This window comes from Fundulus heteroclitus, chromosome 21 (genome assembly GCF_011125445.2).
Source record: "Fundulus heteroclitus isolate FHET01 chromosome 21, MU-UCD_Fhet_4.1, whole genome shotgun sequence".
In the NCBI taxonomy this organism is placed as follows: Eukaryota; Metazoa; Chordata; class Actinopteri; order Cyprinodontiformes; family Fundulidae; genus Fundulus; species Fundulus heteroclitus.
This window is the reverse complement of record NC_046381.1, coordinates 30,562,598-30,578,758: the sequence shown is the minus strand read 5'-3', so window position 1 is coordinate 30,578,758 and position 16,161 is coordinate 30,562,598. Positions and strand designations below refer to the sequence as shown.

The following is a 16,161-nucleotide window of genomic DNA, read 5'->3' as shown; positions in this document are numbered from 1 at the left end:
AATATTTTGTTTTGTTATTTCATTTGTGTCTTTTAGTCCTTTAGCCATGGAGTGAATAAAACATTTCATGTATGGCATTTCCGGAGAACTTTGAACTAAACGCTACAGTTTCTTTACACAAACTTGAAGTGAACGCAGCTCATTCTGACATCTCATAGTGCTCTGTTCAGGGGTGAACAACAGGCTTTTTTCAGGACAAACCTTTGGTACTTCATGCATAAAGAGCACCTAGGAGCTCCAACCATTAAAACTAAATCATTAAACTGAATGTTTTGTTTTTGGAAGGGAGAAAGAGTAGCGACGAGCAGAGGAAGGAAACTGCAGCTTAACGCCTTCGGTCACTTCGACGTTTCTCTCTGGCCATTGTACAGGTGAGGAACTGAAACAACAGCACAGATTTGATCTTTACATGCAGAACGTGTGATCAGCTAAGAGGACAAGATCCATGTGCTTATTGGTGAATTGCGTCATTCCTACAGATTTATTCAAACTTTATTTCAGACAAAATATGAATAAATAAACCTCAGGTGTAGTTTGACAGAATGTACCATTCAACTAAATTGTTCACTAGTTTGAGTGAAACTTTTGCATTGTTTCATATTTAGTGACATCCATCCATCCATCTATTTTCTTGTCTATCCCTTGTGGGGTCGCGACAGCTGGATCCCTTGTATCCAGCTGTCAGAGGGCGAGAGGTGGGGTACACCCTGGACAGGTTGCCAGTGTATCGTAAGGCATTTATATCAGACACATTCTAGCAAATAATTGCTCTGTTTCATTATGAGATTAAAATAAAAAACATAGTTTTATTGAATAATTGACCTAATATAGACATAGAATTAAAAGAAAAATGCTTCAGAAATGATTCAGACCAGCCAATTAATATTTCCACCTGAAAAATTTATCTAGTCGTGCCAGAAGGAGAAGATCTGATGGAAAATAATTTTAGAAACATCAAAGGTTTTTAATATGTGAAATATTTCAAGTCAAACAGATTTAGTGTGGATAAATCCTTTCCTACATTTAACAAGCAATGCAGATCTACGCAGAACTTAGCTGTCATGTGATCAAAGTAACAAGCGGCCCAACTAGACGTTGTATCTTGTTCCTGACGACCAGTTTGTGTAAAATAATCAGGTTGAAGCTGATCAGCAGACCTTGAAACTTGAGAACAGCTCTGCAGCACATTCCTCTGACCTGTAATCAGAACAGGTGAGATTGTTCTAGTTTTAGATGGGATTCATTCATGTGACCATCTGATCTGATGTTGCCATGGAGGTCCTGTAAAATTCATCACAGCAGCAGGTCTTCCTGTCACCTGATGCTGGAGAAATTATGGCTCCTTGTGGCAGTTTAAATGGCTCTGAATAAGAAAGTCGGCTCTTCTTTATCCTGTTGTTGCCTCTCTTGTTCAGGTCAGAAGGAACATCACATCAACATGGAACCACTCTACTCAGAGAATCCTGGAAACATGTCCAAACCTCACATGTTTATCTCTTCTAACTTTGCTGATTAGGTTCTAATTGTCTTTTGGCTGTTTGCGTTGAGCACTTGTCATTCCTCTGTCCATCCATGATCAGGATGTAGAGAAACACGAGAAGACTGAATAATAAAACTGATGTTGGAGCAGAGCTTTGAAGGGATTGGCTCTTTAGAGGTCATTTAGCAGTCAGTACTTCACCTCCTGACTCTGTTATTCTCTGAGTAACTTTAACAACATCCAACTGAGAGTTGAACACTTCCACCCAGGTTGCTCCTCGGTACTATTGACAGGCCTGTTCAGTGTGAACCTTGGTCAATGGTGTCCTGATTTTTTTCAGGTAGAAGCTATGTCCCAATTAAGAGCTGAAAGCTCTCCCTGCAGTAAAGAAATGTCCCATTGGATGGTGACAGAACTATCTGAGTTCAGGCTCTATGTGAGCAGAAGGAGAAATATCCAAGTCCAATTAAAGATATTTCATCTTTATACCACATGGCAGAGTGGGTCTTTATTCCCCTGCTGACCATCTGATCCTCTGTGATCTGAACAGACACCATTAGAGCGTGATGAGAGTGGAGAATGTTTCTTTAAGCCCGTCTGTCATGAGACTTTTGGGTCTTGTTAAAAGTCCCAGGTGTTCCAGAACCTGCAGCGTTCTTCATGACCTTCAGAAATCTCCATCAGAAATGACAAATCCCTCCTCAGACTGAAGATTATTTTTCAACCCAAAGGTGACCGACTGATATTAGAGGGCTGCTAAAGTGCTTGACCCTTCACGTCCTCTGTCATTTGTCGTTCTCCAAGTCTGTCATTCCAATCACTCAGTTTATGACAGAACCGTGCAGGGTCTCTCTGTGAAACACTGACCTGATTTAACATAGGTCAGTACTCTTGGCAGGAGCTCAGTGGCTGTCAGGTTTAGTCTCCTGTTCAGATTCCTCTGCTGCAGAGATCTTGTAGTCATGGCTTGAGGCACTACTGCCCTTCCCTCCTCTTAACCTGTTTTATTAATGTACTCAAAGAGCTGATCACCTTATTTTGGAAAGTTGATTGTCACTTAAGGTCTGTTTGATGTTCCCATCATACTGTAGATATCTCAGTCCACAGAAAAATATTGTTTTACTGATGTGCTGTTTGTCTATTGCTCACCTGCTCATACCATCATCTTTGGGACTGGATTTATCAGAATATTTTCTTTTTTTACCAGTTGTTCCTATGAGTTCTGCAGGGTCCTGGTTGATTCCTCAGTGTCTAAGAAACACGTATAATTTTTCCATGGGTGGGGTGGGTTCTTGTATGGTTTGAAGCGTCTGCTACTATATGTTAGGGTTATCACGAGACAATAAGAAATATACTTGACATGTGATCTCTTTAAATGCAAATTAAGGTAATTTGCTGTCTCCATCCTCCTCTTCCTGTTTCTGAGCTCTCCTTCTTTCAACTTGACCATCATTATTTGCAAAGTCTTCTTTTTCCACATCTCAGATTTTTCACAGGTCTGTTGCATTTCCTGCTCCTCAGTGAATAAAGTTATTCTTGTTTCTGCAGAATAAAGTGTTGGGAAGCTGAATGTATGTCTGTGTTCAGGCAAGGTGTGGTTGGCTTATGTTCAGAGCAGGATGTTAAGCACCTTTGGGAAAAACGTGCTGGACTGTAAACACCCAGAGTGTGAATGTGCTGCACACACGCTCAGTCAATGGTTGGCTAAGCTAGAAACACATACATGTATTTGTTAGATCTGGTAGATATTCATATCCATGGTTACAGCCTGCTGGAGCTGACATATATGTGGATGATGTGCTGTTTGACAAGCTGGCTCTAAAACCTGGTTTCCTTGCAGGGCTCCATGGCATAAAGGCCATCTTCAGATCCAGCTGCTCTTTGGGCTTTCGGTAGAGGAGCTCTCCAGTCTGACACCCTGCTGCCATTTTCCACAGCCTGAGGGCAACCAGGAAGCTCTGACCACTGGATTGGACTACGAGCCATGTACATTTCAGCTAGGAGCTTTTCCAGTAACACATTTTGCTTCAAAAACACACAGCTGTATAAGTAGCATATGTAGATGTAGAAGTTTGGCTTCAGTTTTTCTGTCATCAGCACACAAACAACAAAAATAAAAGAGTTCCTCCTGTGATTTGAACTGAGAAATTAATTCCTCTTTAACATCATTCTAATTGGTCCTGGTGCTGCTACTCTTAAGTTGCCTTCAGCTGAATTTTTCTTAACTAGACTGGACCAACTGAGGTTGGAAAATAACCCAGAATCTGTTTTTACTGTGTTGAGCCCAGAAAAATGAAAAACACACCACTGCAAATTTACAGTTTAACATCACAGAGCAACATCAGGATCAAATATACAAACCAGCCTTTTTCTCCTCCTCAGAGAGAAGTGTGTGTGGATGGGAGCATGATGTCAGAATGAGGAACTTATCAAGCTTGTCATCAGTGAGACAGCTGCCAGATTGAAGACACACACACACACACACACACACACACACACACACACACACACACACACACACACACACACACACACACACACACACACACACACACACACCTCTGATGGATGAAGTGTGTGCTGCTGCCTACAGACTTTAATAGTGTTACCGAAGCTTCATCATTGCAGAACTTTGTGGAGATAGAGTAGAAATCCAGACCATCAGTTAAGATTGTGGCCAATTACTGGCTTTAATTCAGGTTTCCACGCAAAACCCATAAAGACTCCTCTGACCATCAGTATTAACAAATTTGACACACTAATATCAACAGGTATAAAATGCATGAAAATAGAACATAAAATTAGTCTTTATGTGGATGATGTATTATTTCATATTGAGCATTCAAACACCTCTCACTCTCTGAAGTAATTCGATTACTAGAATCTTTGTCAAGAGTTTCAGATTATTCTATACATTGGTCAAAATCTACAGTACTGCTAATTAACTGCTCTTTACAGAACCCCCTAGATATAAAACTACAGTCAGGGAGTATTAAATATTTGGATATTGTTGTCTAAATTGGGAGATTTAACAAAACCTAACCACATCCCTCGTTTAAGGAAGATATATGATGATTTTGCCACAAATGTAGGATTTTGGGAGGTGGGGGGCATCACAGGGGAATGGGGAGGATTTCTAAGCCACCCTGTCTGGTGAGGTCCTTTGCCCTAATTTTATTATACGTCTTAGACACTCTCATTTATAATATTCTCACAACACACATACGTGTGTTGTGAGACACAGGCACAGAGAACCGTCGACAGGACAACGGCCTAGGTGTACCACAACAGACTAACACTCTGGTGTCCTCCAGCTGATTGAACGCTCCTTTTAAGCTCCAGCTGGAGCAGCCACAATGAGCTGCAGGTGCTCACCACGCCCACCTGTCAACTGCAATCACCTGTCACAGGGAGAGAGAAGAGAGAGTCGGAAGCGCTGGCAGAGAGCTGCACAGCACTGCCTGCAGAATCCTGAGAATAATTAAATTTATTTATGTGTTTTTATTATTGCCATATTGCATATTTAATCTATCAAATGTGATAAACTCAGTTCCATCAAATAAATGTTCCAGGTATTCAATACCTTTATTCTTCCAGTACTCAAAGTTTATCATATTATTATTTTGTAGGATGTCAGGATTATTCCTGATCAGTGTACGACTGCATGGGATACGTGATGACTTCATCATTTCAAGAAACTCCCACCATGCTGTCAGAGAAGAGCTGATATGAGGGGGGTTCATCTTTCCAAAGATGGGGATAATTGAATATAAATAATTAATTCTAGGTAAGACCATCATTTTAATTGAAGCTATCCTACCTTGAAAGATAGAAATTGGAAGCAGTTTCTATCTTTCAAGGTCCTCTTCTATCTTTTTTAAAAGCGGGATGTGGTTAAGTTTTGATAAATCAGCTAATTTAGACGGCACAGTAATACCCAAACATTTAATACTTCCTGATTGCAGTTGTAAATCTAGGGGGTTCTGTAAAGAGCAATTAATTGGCAGTACTGTAGATTTAGACCAATTTATAGAGTAATCTGAGATTTTTGAGTAAGATTCTAGTAATCAAATTATTTGAGAGAGAGAAGTGTTTGAGTGCTGGAGATAGAGTAATACGTCATCTGCGTAAAGACTAATATTATGCTCTATTTTCATGCGTTTTATACCTTTAACAACATTAGTTTGTCTAATTGTTGCTGCTAGAGGTTTGATAAAAATGGCAAAAAGTGAGGGGGAAAGCAGGCATCCTTGCCTAGTGCCCCTCTGGAGACAAAAGCTGGAAGATGCTTGATTATTTGTCCTGACACAGGTAGTTGGAAAGCTGTATAAAATTTTCAACCAATTTATAAAAAAATTGCCAAAACCAAATGTATGTAAAGTAGCGAATAAAAATTTTCAGTTTACTCTATCAAACGCTCTATCTAAAGACAATATATTGGTTTTAATATTTTTACTGTAGGAATAATCTAGTAAATTAAGTAATCTGCGTGTTTATGGATGACTGCCTTCCTCTAATGAAACCAGTTTGATCAGGGTGTATTATGAGAGGAGTGACTTTATTTAATTGTTTTGCAAAAGCTTTACATATTATTTTAATATCCACGTTAATTGGGGATATGGGACTATAGCTTGAAGGGAACATAGGATCTTTGCCTGGTTTAAGCAGGAGACTAATGGTAGCAGAATTCATTTTAGCTTGATATCTGCCATTTTCTTGAGTTTCCTGGGACATTCTGTGGAACGTTGGTGCCAGAATATTCCAAAACTCTTTATAAAACTCAGTAGGGAAACCATCTGGACCTGGAGCCCTTTTATTGGGTTTGCTTTTTAGAGCTTCCTGAATTTCAACTGTTGTCAGCGATGAGTTCAGAGTCATTCTTTGACTCTCTGATAATTTAGGAAGTGTTATTTATCCAGAAATTGCTTGATGTCATTATCTGATGGATTATCTGTGATGTGTATAAAGATTTGTAGAAATCTCAGAAGGTGTTTATACATTCAGGATCATGTAATGTATTACCAGTTGATTCTGTAACTGCAAATATAGTAATTTTTTTCTTTGTTTATTTGTAGCTGATTAGCTAAGAAGCTTCCTGACTTATTGCCATGTTAAAATTTTCTGTTCAAAGTCTTTGTATTAAAAATGTATTTTCAATAAATTAGTTTAATTCTAACTTTACAGATTTTACCCAACTTTTCCTCTTCTTGGGAGGTTTATAGTCGCACCAGAAACATGTGAAAAAGCCTCCTGTGGGTCTGTGGACTAATTTCACTCCAACCCAAAAACACCTGCCAGACAGACAAACTAAACCAGCCAAGATACCTTAAACAATATTTAACTTAATGCAGAAGTTTAATAACATTTTTCTAATGAAAAATGTTCTTCTTTAAAAGCAAGTTATGTTTTTTTCTGATAAACTTTAAGCAATTTTACTAAACTTTTTAAAAATGTAACATCCCATCCATGGATTTTCTATACCTGCTTTTCCGTACAGGTGTTACGTCATGCTGCATCTAATTGGAAAATGCGGCTTGACGTGACACAGGGTCGTGGAGTGTGGAGGGGCTGTTGACCATCTCTAGCAGTCAATGAGTGAGAGGTGGGGACACAGAGTCCATCCTGGACATGACACTGGGCTAAAATATAACCGTTTTTTAAACTTCAAAAAAGTTAATGCCTTTATAAACTCATGAGTTGTGATAATTAATTGGTGAGCAATAACGGGCAAAGCAGAAACTGATTATTGTAATGTGCGATCTGTGTCAAATTAAAATGTATGATCTCATGATAGTGTTGGTTATGTGTCCTGCATTGTCCATGGCTGTTGTTGGCCTTGTATGATCATAGGATTGATTTATATTGAATGCGACAGTGGAGTTAATGTACAGGTGTGAAGAAGATAATATAATGATGCAAGCTGCTGTCTTTTGAATTAGCTGCAGTTTATGGAGGGATTTGAAATTGTCAAGTGGAAAGGTGAGTGGACTGTGAACCAGTTTGGCAAAAGTGCGAAGGAAGAACTTGCTTGATGCTGTAAATATGAAAGTTAGCCAGGTGATGTTATGGATGTGGAAAGTGAGGAAGAGGATAGAGAGGGCTGTTCAGGATGGCGCCAAGGCTCTGAAGCTAGAAGGTGGGAGAGATACAGGAACTGTCAATGGAACTGCCAGATTTGGTTAAAGTGGACTTTGCACAATAAGCAAATGAGGTTACTAAGGTGGTATTACATCCACGGCCCTGGAATATATGGGCTGACTAGAATTTTTTTTTCCAGTCAAATTGATTATGTTTGCTTTAACCCCTGAATATTATGGATTTTTTAATGTATATAATATTTAATAAGAACAATAATAATACATTTTATTTAAAAGGCGCCTTTCTGGACACTCAAGGTCACCGTACAAAAGGATAAAAACACAGTGTCAGAAACATGTCTTGTGGCCTTCATATTTGTCAATTTTAATTTTGTTTGTTTTTAAAGATTATTATTATTCAAGCTCCAATCCTCGAGGGCCGGTGTCCTGAAACTCTTAGAGGTTTCCCTGGTCCCACATGCCTGAATCAAATGGCACAATTAGCTCCTCAGTATGCGGTCAGGTTCTTCAGAGTCCTGCTAATTGCCTGATTATTTGACTCAGGCGTGTCAGATCAGGGACACATCTAAAAGTTGCTGGACACTGGCCCTCGAGGACTGGACTTTGACACCTGTGGGTTAAAGTAAACTAATACCCACTCCCAAGTCCTGACAGTAGATGGCGCAAGTTTAAAACAATAGTTTAACCTACTGGATCTAGCTAGCTACCTGAAAGAGCACCTGCTAGCTAACCATTATTAATAAAACTTTTATTAATTAATAAAACTTTTGAAGTTATTCCCCCCTCTGTTTTTTTTTTGCTAATCGCACACTGGGTGTATGTGATTACTGAGCTGTGGGACTGGAGCAGTATGGAAGGTGAGAAAATGTCCTGAATATGTGCATGGTGCAGCAGACAAAGCTGCACCATGACAAGTATAGATGCTGATGTACCTGATAGATCATTGCACTCCAAGTATGAAGCCCATTCTTCTTTGAAATAAAATATAAATTCTTCATCTTTAAGCAGTGATGTATTAAGTCTCCAGCTTTTGTTTTGTGGTGTTATTTTTAATTTATTAGGGTTAAAGTAACAGGAGCATGATCACTGAGAGCAATAGGATGAATTACAGCATCTGAAACGTCAGACTGTAATGAATCAGTGGCAGGGCACCAAAAATTAAACTAGACCAGCAGAGGTTCAGAACTGTTATGCCAGAAGCTGGTTGAATATGCTTATTATTATTATTATTAATTATAATTTGGTATTATAATTTAAATAATAAATCATTCAACTCAAAATTCCGCTATAACAAATATAGTTCAAATGGTGGTGATGTTAGCTATAAGCTTGTAAGAATTTATACCACTAATGCATTAGTTAATTTGCTGTTATGAACTCATTTATGCTGGAATAAATGATCTGGTCGGACTTTTAACCGACGAGGTTTATCCGGCAGCTGTGAGAACCCCAATGTAACTGCAATTAGAGTTTAAATCCTTATTCCTTATCACCATCCAATGATATTGTCTCTGTATTAATATCAGATGTTAACTCCAAAGGAGGTTAGCTCTGAATTCTGAATAGCCACGCAACTGTGAATTAGATTGAACACAAAACAATGTCTATTCCGCAGTCGTTGGTTTTATTGAATCAAAAGCAATTCCCTGTTACAGTAATTCTCTGATTCAACAACTTTGGAATTCTTACTCACTACTAAAACTAAAACATGCAAAATATATATGTGGAAATAAAGAACAAAACAAAAATAAACAATGGATTAAAATGAGCGGTTAGCAGATCTTAACTTAACTCAAAGTTGTTTAACACCGCCCTCGAAACATCGGCATTTGACGTATCAGCATTGACAGACAGAACAGCTTCGGGAATCTCACTGGACGCTTTGATGTCTTACACAAAGCTAGTTCAGCTAAGCTCCCTACAGTTCAGATACACGTCACCCTCCCAAGATGGCTGCTACGATGACGTAAGAGGGGAGGTCCTAATGACGTAACCACGCTTACGCTGATGGGATAATGCCTCGCTTCGAGAGGGCGCGGCTAACTGGGAGTTTAAACAAAGCCCGCGAATTGAGCTTGGACAAAGAGATTAAACTGATAAGAAGAAGCGAAAAGAGAGAGGGGGAAAGCAGGGAAGAAGATGAAAAGAACTGAAGCAGTAACCCACGGCGGGGTTATTGATGAATCACAAATCAACACAGCAAAATCAATTGTAAAATGCATGCACATACAAAGAAAAACATTCAGCAAAATAATTCCAACTTCATCGTGGAATAAAAGCATTAATCTGCACCTACAAAGTTCTAACGTCTGCCCAGGCACTTCTAAACATCCTATGGATGAAAAAGAAATAAAAGGGGAGAACCCCGTTACTTTGAGGTGGTTCCGTATGAAAGTCCCGGCTTCGGGTTCGTGAAAGCTCGGAATAACGCGGCGTCCTGAACTCACCGGAGCGGGCAGCAGCAGGAACAGGAGAGAAGGCTCTTTCGTCTCTTCCTCCGGGCCCACGACCGCTTGGCTCGGCCCAGCACAAGCGTAGTCCTCTTTCGATCACTGGGAGATAAGGTGGCTTCCAGTATTTGATCAGAGGGAATTAAAAGTACCTTTTTAAGTCGACCTCCTGTCTGTACAGGGAATAGTTTTGCTCCGAACAAATCTCGGTCCAGCGAGAAACTTGAGCACGTGGCGTGGGATTGCCCCAACGGAGTGAAACAGCTGTGTGTCTTCTCGGGTTGGCAGGGCGCCAGGGAAGAAGGCAGATTGTCCTGCGTGGCCAAGTTTTATCAACTTTTGCCTAGCAACGTTATCTCTCCGCTCCGTTGTTAGGGCGGCAGCCATTTTGGGCCGCGTTGTATGATGGGAGTTGGTGGCCATTTTGACCACATTGCATCATGGGAAATGCAGTCCGTCATGTCCCGAATTAATGCAGTCTCGTCACGTTCGAACTGGCATTACAGAACAATCTTTTTAATAACTGTTTCAAGGACTGGAACAAAAAAAAAACAAAAGGGCAGTACAACAAACAAACAAACAGAGCTATAGTCCAAATGAGAGTAGGAAGAATCGACATTTGAAAAAAGTATATTCCTTACTGTTAGGATGAAGAGATCGCCATGCATCTCACAGACCAAAATCGCTCATGTATTGTTTGACTATATTTAATGATTGCCAACTGTGCTGTGTCCCTGTTGTATTCAACCTATTTCCTCATTTAGACCAAAGTTGAGGTCACCCCAATAATTAGAGAACAATCCTCGTGTTTTGAAAGTGCATGGAAAAGTTTGTAGAAGAAGGAGGGGTCATCAACATTTGGACCATATATACTGACAATACATAACTTTTGGTTATGAATAGATATTTTGATTATTATGAATCTACCTTCAGGATCTATAATTTTGTCTAATATTGTAAAACTAGAGTTTTTGTGGATTAAAATTGCTATTCCTCTCTGTCTAGGGTTATAGCAGGCCGCAAACACATTAGGGAACTCAGGTGAGTTAAGATCACTTACAGTTGTGGCTGATTTATGGGTTTCTTGCAATAAGATAACATCTGCCTTTAACCTTGTAAACTGGTTAAAAATCTTCAACTTTTTCTCTCTGGTGCCAGCTCCATGCACATTCCATGTCACAAACCTTGCATTCACCATAGGTGTGAGTGAGAAGCTGAAAAGTGTATGTCCCTGAAGAAATAGGTATACATAGACCCAGGTAGCATCATATAAAGTGCTTGTGGTTGTCTGATCAACAGGATAACATAACACAGACCTAGAAACCCAGCCGTGACTTAACCTACATACTGTGCAAACATCCTTCTGAGCTGTGCATACATTTAATTTATCACCATGCCCAGCTCTATTCCTTTTTAACCAAAGTTACATGCTTTAAAATCACATGTTGTGCTGCTAATAAACTATGGAGTGATCTACCGCTCCCTAAACAGCTGACCATTAATATAAAAGTTGTCTACATCAACTGTAGCTCTGATGCCCTCAGCAACATATTTATTCCTGATTGGGAATAATACGCACTTATAATGAAGGATTTCCTCTGGAAACTGGTCATTGACGTTGAAATTCGTTCCTCTCAGCTCTCTTTTTGCTTGTAATGTTCGAAATTAGCTACAATTGGCCGAGGCTGGGTTTTATCTGAATTCTTAACTCCGAGCCGATGAACGCAATCAAAGGTGATGTGTTTTATCACATCAGCTGGAAGCTTTAGCTGCTGCCAGAGGAACTCATGGATTGATTTTTCGGCATCCTTGTTTTGCTAATCTGTCATATCGGCAAAGACAAAGTTATCTCTCATGCTTTGAGCTTGAATATGCAGAATGGTCTCCTTAATCATCCCATCGGTGAGCTTCTTGACGTACTCCCTCAGCGTTTTATTGTTGGCTGTCAGGGAAGCCTTACCACTCTCTTGAAACAACTCCAGTCAAAAGAATCAGATGTTCTCTGCAGAACATAAACACCAGAAGCAGAAGGCTGCCACCTTCAGTTAGCCGCACAACGTTACTGGCCTGAACAGCCTGTAGTTTGCTTACAGGTAGAATTGCTCTCCAGAGGATGCTGTCTCGTGTGCACACGGCTCTGACTCATCTGAGCCACAATATCCCAATCCCTGCTCTTTCTTCTCCGGACCACCTTGTCAACCACTACAACTCTGGACTTTCCAACATTCTCAATTCCCTTGCCCCTCTCAAAACCCGGTCTGTGTCCTTTTCCCGCTCTGCCCCTTGGTTTACACCTGAGCTCCTCCTCATGAAAGCCAAAGGCCGGCAGCTTGAACGCCTCCATAAAAAAACTGGTCTCTCCATACACAAAGAAATGCATAAAACTCATTTTATTCACTATTCAAACTGAATAGCCATAACTAAATCTAACTACTATTCTGACCTTATTTGCTCCAACAAAAGAAACTCCAAGTCTCTCTTCTCAATAATGCATAAGATTGTTGACCCCCTGATTCCCTGCCTTCTCACATGTATTCAAGTCAGACTTGTAATTCATTCATATTTTTTAACAAAAAAATCAGCTTCATTTACCAGCAACTACATAGGACCCCATTGTATTCTCCTGCTTCCTACTGCCCACTTCTTCCAAAATTTCTGATCTCATCCGTAAATCCAAGTCCTCTACCTGTTCTCTTGACCCCCTCCCCACGGCTCTGGTCAAAACCTGTCTCACCTCCCTCCTCCCCTTCATTACTTCCATTATTCATTCCTCTCTCTCCTCTGGTATTGTACCCTCACTTTTCAAAACTGCATCTGTCTCCCCAATTCTGAAAAAACCTGGTTCTGATCTCAATAACTTTATTAATCTTTAATAAATAGTGTCTGCTCAACTCCACACCTTTCTTACCCTCAACAGTCTTTACAAGTCTTTCCTGTCTGCTTTTCTCACACCCCTCTTGACTGGTTCCGCTCTTATCTCTCCGACCGCACTCAGTTGATTCAACTCAAATCTTTCACATCCCACCCTTCCCCTGTTACTACTGGTGTCCCTCAAGGCTCAGTTCTTGGCCCCCTCCTCATCATCACCTACCTCCTTCCCCTTGGCAGTATTTTTCGCAAATTCAACATTAATTTTCACTGTTTCGCGGAAGACACCCAGCTCTATTTATCCAGTAAACCCACTTCCCCACTCCCCTCCTTGTCCTTTACTAACTGCTTACTTGAAATTAAAGACTGGTTCACCTCAAACTTCCTTAAACTAAACAGTGAAAAAACCAAACTCCTCCTCGTCGCCACCAAATCCACCCTATCCAAAATCCACCCTATCCATTGACAACTCCTTGGTCTCCCACTCCCCTCAGGTCAAGAGTCTGGTTGTCATCCTCGACTCCTCCCTATCCTTCCAGCCACACATAAATAACATTACCTGGTCTGTATACTTCCACCTTCGCAACATTAACCGCCTCCGTTCCTCCGTCACCACACGCACTGCCTCTGTCCTTATCCACAGCCTCATCACCTCCCGTCTTGATTATTATAATTCTCTTCTTTTCGGCCTCCCTCACAAATCCCTCCATAAACTCCAACTTCTTCAGAACTCAGCAGTTCATGTCATCAACAGAACCCCCTCTTTTAATCATATTACCCCTGTCCTCCACCAACTCCATTGGCTCCCAGTTCAATTCAGAATACAATTTAAAATCCTTCTATATACTTTCAAAGACATCCATAACCTTGCTCCTCCATATCTGTCAGACCTCCTTCACATTGCCACCTCCTCCTGCTCCCTTAGATCCTCATCCACCCTCCACCTCAGTGTACCCCAAGCTCGACTTGTCACCATAGGGAGTAGAGCCTTCAGCCGCTCTGCTCCCCAGCTCTGAAACTCACTGCCTCCTGAGCTCCGCAGTATTGACTCTCTCCCCTTAATTATTTATTTAAAACCAGACTCAAAAACCACCTGTTTCAGCTCGCTTATTTGTAAATACCTTGCTCTTGTCCCTCCCCATAACTGTTTTTATGTTCCTCTATTTGTATTTTTGTATTTTCATTTTTATTCTCTGTAAAGTGACCTTGAGTGTCCAGAAAGGCGTTGTTAAATAAAATATATTATTAGGCGCCCGCCTATGCATTGAAAATGCATGGCGGAGGCCTTATACTATGCACCTAATAAGGGTTTCTTTATTATTCCTTTTTAACCTTCTGTCATCGTTAATACAAAAAAAATGCACGGCTGAGCATGGCATTGGTGTTTTGGTCGAGTGGGTTAGGTCTTGAGCTGCCAAGCAGTAGATCCCAGGTTCGAATCCAAACTGTGCCAATTTCATAGAATTACATTTTCACCCAATATTTAATTTCCCTTTGGCTTTAAAAAACGATTTTTCAATTTAAATCAATACAGTTCACCTCATGCCTTTAACTTTTTATTCACATATTTTATTTTTTCATGCTACATTGAAGTATTTAATCATGTTTTAATAACACCAATTTTCCATGCTGCTTCGATGCAGACCTTCTCCTGTTGGCTGTTGGCTCATTAGCAGGCGCATTTGTTGTGGTCTCTTGTCATTCACACAAAACAATAAACCGTGCCAGCCAACATGAGTTTTAAAAACGGCAAAGCTTTGTCTTAAGCAGAAACGTGCCTCTACTCAGCGCTGCATTCTCAGACCAGTGTGATGCGTTCGCGAGCGTCAGAAAGCTAGGGTGCATTCAGGAGCATGGGACATTTCTAATTTACACGGAAAGACACATAAAACCAAACAGAGCCCGAACCGTAAGGTCTACCCCCACAAACTATATAACAAAATGTGCGTCTCGATGCCATGAAGTGTGCTATTTGTACTTCACGCCATTTCCAGTTACCGTGGCAACGAAATTAGCGGAAAAACCACCCCAAAAAAACCCATAAGAATGAATGGAGTCGGATAGAAAGAAAGCCTCAAAAAACCTCCAAATGACCATTTTCAACGCTGTACTGTATCGTCAGGGCTCTCAACTTTCACGCATTGACCGTGTGACACACGCATTTCACTAGCTTCACACACTCACACGCAAACATGGCATTTCTCACGCATAAAAATCACAAAGCCCCTCTGGGTTGCGGACGACAAAACTCCGCCTTCTGCTGAGCTTTTTCGGCTTCTTTCACAGCTTGCGGCCATCAGTAATTACGGTTTTGCCGCAAGAACAATTTGTTCGAGAGTAGCAGATGTGTCAAATCCACAAAGAGCATCAGACTTGCTTCCCCCCAAATATGCACTTTTTTATATCGTCGCTGTGCCTACACCGATTTTTGTACAAGCATAAAAATGAGCACCATAGTGTCATGGTGCAGCTTTGTCTGCTGCATCATGCACATATTCAGGGCACTTTTCACCCTCCATACACCCCAGTCTCCTCTCCACCTCAGCAATCATCTACACCTGCCAGCCACTAATCAAGCCAGGACACAATCCACCTGTCAGCTTTCCTATTTAAACCTCCCTCAGTTTGCCCTTCCCTGTTGGCTCGTCTGTTTACCACTGCTCATGACTGCTCGCCTACCTTTTCTTTGCCAGCCTGATTTCCCTTCGCCTGCAAGTATTCACTCAGATGTTCTGCTGTTAATCCAGTCCTGCAAGTATTCATCCTGACGTGCTGCTGTTGCTCGGACTGCAAGTATTCACCTGCCGAACTGCCAGTTCCTGCCATCACCATCCTCCTGCTCCAGCCCGGTACAGACTGTTGGTTTATCCATCCTCCACTATCCACCACCTTCAATAAACTCCCTAAACTAAGCTCTGCTTGCGTGTGGTTGTGTTCGGGTTCACATAAATCAGGACACATAGTCCTCAAAAGCCTGCTGATATTCACAGTGAAATAATTATTTTGATATCTCTTATACCTTTTTCAGCTACAGCCATTTGTTCGGGACAATGTTTCTGAGATTTTTCAATTTTCCTCAAAATTACCTTTTTTGCATGATTTTTTTGTGCCTAAATTAAAATATTTCCAGCAAAAACCCATAGCTTGTCCGGTTCCCCTATCTGTTATGAAATAAACGCTGAAAAAATTACATCTCTAACCTTTATTGTTCCGGAGAAACGAAGTGCTGCTCGCGGGGTAAATCGCAGCTCAAACAGGATCAGAA

At 40.7% G+C, this 16,161-nt stretch overlaps 1 long non-coding RNA gene across 1 annotated transcript; it reads left to right on the top strand.

Moving 5' to 3' along the window:
- The first annotated feature begins 303 nt into the window (after window positions 1-303).
- Window positions 304-3,614, top strand: LOC118556822. Its single transcript, XR_004927396.1, has 2 exons — window positions 304-371; window positions 3,321-3,614. It is a non-coding gene; the product is annotated as an uncharacterized LOC118556822 (long non-coding RNA).
- Window positions 3,615-16,161: the final 12,547 nt, after the last annotated feature.